The sequence below is a fragment of the Dipteris shenzhenensis genome, chromosome 32, assembly GCF_047967505.1.
Source record: "Dipteris shenzhenensis isolate YYH24624 ecotype China chromosome 32, Dip_SZ_1.0, whole genome shotgun sequence".
Classification (NCBI taxonomy): domain Eukaryota; kingdom Viridiplantae; phylum Streptophyta; class Polypodiopsida; order Gleicheniales; family Dipteridaceae; genus Dipteris; species Dipteris shenzhenensis.
The window spans coordinates 40,158,815-40,163,590 of NC_141627.1; positions in this window are offsets into that span (position 1 = coordinate 40,158,815).

Sequence of the window (4,776 nt, forward strand, 5' to 3'; positions counted from 1 at the left end):
TCTTCTGACAAAACATATGTGCCTCAGGATCTATGGAGCGCTTTAAGGTGGATGAAACCTGTGTGGAAACATGATGAAGAGAGTGCTCATGACATGTATCTCAAGTCAATTAGGTTCCAAGATAGATTAGCTTGGACTCATAAAAAGAATCTTGAGATAGTGCAAAGTGCTTGATTGATATTTCTTCAAATGAACCTCCCTTTTATAGGTGAGGGTACTTACATCCATTTTGCTTGCTCACATGTGGGATATCTCCTTCATGCCATGTGGCAGCTTGTCCTTTGCTCATACCTTTGCTCTACATGTGCTCATGGCACCACAACTCTCAACACCTCCCCTTGGTGCCATAATCCTTTGGCTACTGCAAGGTGGTCAGATGTGAGTTACAAATCCATCACCTCCCCTTAGTGCATGTATTGCTACTTAAGGTGGTCAAGTGTGGTTTTTACATGTCAATACCTCCCCTGGGTGCTTTCATAGCTACTCTCAGGTGGTCAGGCTTGTTTTACAAAATATAGGCAAGGTTGGCAAGGTATTTACTTCATAATACATTCCATTTATGTCACCTTTTGGCTCATGGCTTGATGACGATGACGTTTGCTTCTTTGCTTGGTGTAGATTCATGCATGATGCTTTATTCTTCCATGTGCCTTAATGCTTTATGTGGATGCCATGCTACGTGCTATGGTCATCTCATGCACTTGTGCTTTTGGCATACTTATGTGCATTTATGCTTTGCTTTTCCATTTGTTGCAAAGGTCTTACCAATTGAATTCTTTCAATATTGACAGTGTCTAATTGCATACAATGATTCTGACTTAACAGGCGCGTAGAGCTCGAAAAGGCGATCACTTTTCCCTTTTGGAGCATGTCCAAATTCTTCCTGGATTGCAAGTTATGGCTTGTCAAATATTCTATGAAGAAGAGGGGCGTTGATGATGTGGCATAGACATTCATATGCTGCTTGTAGAACTGTGCTTGGCAAGGGACTCTGTGCCTAGGTGGCACTGTGCCATGTAGCAATCTTTAAACCCATATAGGTTTATCCATGGTTACACAAATTTTTACCATGGTTCAGATGAACCTAACCTTTAGCTTAACCAAGGTTCAACTTAACACCTCACTAATCCTACCTTATTATGAAAAATGAGTTGAGACAGCTTTGATCTATGTTGGGGCATTTCTGCTGTCCTTCCAGAAGTCATACGATTCCTTGCATAGTCAGGGTTTGGAAAATTCTACAGTGCTCTAATGTATTTATCGTAGCTAAATGAAAGACGTCTTTAATCCGAGTCGTTTGTTGACTCGAGTGTGGTGAGGAAACTCACTATGCAAGAAAGGATTGCCTTCTAAGTTCATATCTTTGGATGTTGCTTTCATCACAATATGTTTTGTTGTACAATTTGTTTTTGGCATTTAAATATAAATTTGAGAAGGCGTCTATATCCCCAATCAGCATAATGGCATTGGCAAATTGCGAAATTCTATCTTTTCTTGGCCCGTCTTTGACAAGGATTCCACCTCCCACCCCCTAATTAATGTACCCCTCCCCTTAGATTAAAACCTTTGTAGTAGCGCTATACAAAGCATATAGTGTCACCAATTGATGTAAGGTAATCAAAGTTTGGATAGGGTACAAAGGAGTGTTTAACATAAATGGCAATGGAACAGTAATCAACTCCTTACATCCTAATGAGTAATTAGTTATGCATACAGTTTCCACAACTTACTATGCTCGTGGTAATGGTGAAGCCGAGTCCACTAACAAGACATTGAAACTCATTCTCACTAAGACAGTGCAGTCTGCTAAAGTTAAATGGGATACCAACCTACACTCAGCTTTGTAGGCTTATCATACTGCTTACAAGGTAAATACAAATCTTACACATTTTCGAATGGCCTTTGGTTTGGAGGCGGTTGTTCTCTTAGAATTTGTAGTTCGAGTCTTCGAATTGTTCCCGAGCATATTTAGGTGAACCGGAGGCAATCAAGGGACGATTGCATCAGCTAAGCCACCTGGATGAGTTAAGCCTCAGAGCTGTCTGGTCACAGATGGTGATACAACGCAGAAGAAAAGCTTGATACGATTGACAGTGTGTGCCTAAGCATTTAAAGAAGGTTATGCTCGTGTTACTCTATATTGCTAAGTTGGGGTCTATCAAAATCAATTTTAAGTTGGGTTGAAATGCGTTCTATCTGTTGGTGGAAGTGTTTGACAATGGGACCGTGCAACTCGTAAATTTGGAAGGTAATGTGTTTTTCAAGTTGTACAATGAAAGCAAAGTGAAGCCATATTGAGCAGCGAGTTCTTCAAACATATGGAACTCGAAAATAAATCACTCGGTTGACAATGCCTTGGTGACTTTTTTAGAAGACAATGTATCAACTAGTTGTTTAATTGTGGTGGACCAAATGCAGAGTGTTCTGTCCACATGGCATTCTGATTAACATTAAGGGCTTATTAATGCAGACTCATCATGCTAAAGCAAGGGAGGCTCATGTAACCATTGATCTGACAGGAACTACAGTTGTAGATTTTGATCGACGACGTTTGGTCAGGAACTCCACTATTTAGATTCAATTTGCATACTCAGTATACTTTGTCATCATTATCTGCATGGTCTCTAACAGCCATCTCTGCGCTCCCCTTTGCTATCGTTTTCACACTTCCATTAACCTCTTTGAGCTTCCTATCTCCTTAAAACCATCTGTTCTTCGCCTCTAGCTTTCCCCACAGTCACCTTCTTTCTTCAAATCCAGCTTCGTCGTATTTGTCATGAAGGAGAGGGCACAGTGCCAAGTTCGACAGAAGAGGAAGCGCAACTCTCGCATCTTTCCTCTGCATCCAATCGAAGTTTTTTCCAGCGACGTTCTCAGTGGCATCCTGGCGTTGAACCGGCCCCTTAAGTTCGCTCAACTGCCATGGAAGGATGTTTACGATGAGGAGTTGGTCGAAGAGATCTTGGACTCCTACGACGAGGACAACCATAGCCTCATCATCAACGAAACGCACATCCATCACCTCTGAGCTCTTGAAGAAGGCTTTTCGGTTGAAGCAAGATTACAATCCCAAGAAGTTAGAGGACGCCAAACGCTACGATACATTCTTGGAAGCAGGCAACTATTAGTCATCCCATGGATATCTCATCAACAAGGCGAGGGATGAAGGATTGATGACCACATGTAGGTTCTTGTCCGACTTCATGGGACTTAAAAAGAGCGTGGGGTATATATCTCGATAGTAGGTGGCCTGAGTGGTCACCGAGGTGGAGGACCGGCTTCCTGTTGACTGGTTTATGATTTTTGAGAAGGCATTCGAAAATCAGCTCCGAGCAGTCAACATGGGTCAGCTCGGGCCCCACATGTGCATGCTTCACCATGGCCTGATGTCCGGGTGAGTACCTGGTTGGGAGCATTAGCTGTCTGGTGGAGCGGAGTCATCAGGAGCAGGGACACCAAGAGTAGGTGGGAGAGAACAAGAAGAGCAAGAGGAGGAAGAACAGGGTGAACAGAAGAGCAGGGGGGGCACGGAAGAGCAGGACAAGCAAGATGAACAGGAAGGAGACACACGGGAAGAAGAGTAGGAGCAGGATAACCAGGATAAGGACTAGGAGCAGGAGCAACAGGATGAGCAGGCCACTGAGGAACAGGATGGAGAGAAGAAGCCGAAGCGAGCAGGACAAACAAGGGGGAAACGGCAAGGAGGACACCCCCAAAGAACATGAGAAATTGTGCAGGGCACCTCCAGAGTAAAGGGAACGAGCAAAGCCGAGCCCTCTCACTTTGCTGCTACTCCCCGCACCCCTGCAGAGACTTGGACCCGTGGAGCCATTTCCTCTCGACCCATTGCTCGCTAAGGATGAACATTAGAACCGGGCTGCCATGAAAAGTCAGTGGTAGGTATTGAGAGAGAATATGATCCACGCAGCGTGGGCACTTAACTACTTGGCGAACCATTGGATCCCTCCCCAGTACTGGAGCATAATTTGTTTATAAAGGCTGAATACCAGGAGGGGAAGGCGAGCTGGTTGGTGAGTGTAGGTCTTTGAAGGAGCAATTGGAAGACAAACATGTGATTCACAATGACTTGGTCCAAGCCCACGCACAGCTGTAGTATGCCCACAAAGTTAAAGGCGTACCACAACAATCTGCAATGCGAGGTAGAACGCTTGAAGGACCTCACGAACAAAGCCTAGGACAATGTTGTATCCATCGCCGCCAAGAACATGAAAATGCAACATGCCTCGCGCAAACTGCGACAACAGCTCTCGAAGAACAAACAGTAGCAGCAACAGGCAACTTAAGCCCACGTTGAGGAATTGGAGCAATAGAATGCATGCCTAAGGGAGGCAGTCGTAGAACGGCAGGCTTTACAAGAGGAGAACGCGCAGCTACAAGCCAAGTTAGATCTTCAAGGAGATCCAAGAGGGACTCTATATGGCAATTATTTGCAACCAAATATGCTAATCCCATATGGCAAGGAAGTGTGCACTGGAAATTTTCTTAAGTTTCACCATTGAGAATGAAGGTGAAGTTTTAAACATTCCAAGGGCTAGGGAAAGACATGAAAATGAAAAAAGGTGAAGTTGTCATGGAACATTTAATACAAATGTGTTTTCCCCATCAAGCATGCTGGGCTAAGTGGGATCGTTGTACACCGCTCCCACACCAAGAAGAGCTTTGCATTCTCATTGAAAGTGCCCAAAGGTGGGGCCACATCCGAGGATCAATGGTGCCAACAACCCACTCTTTAGCCTCCTAGTGTTGAAGATGACC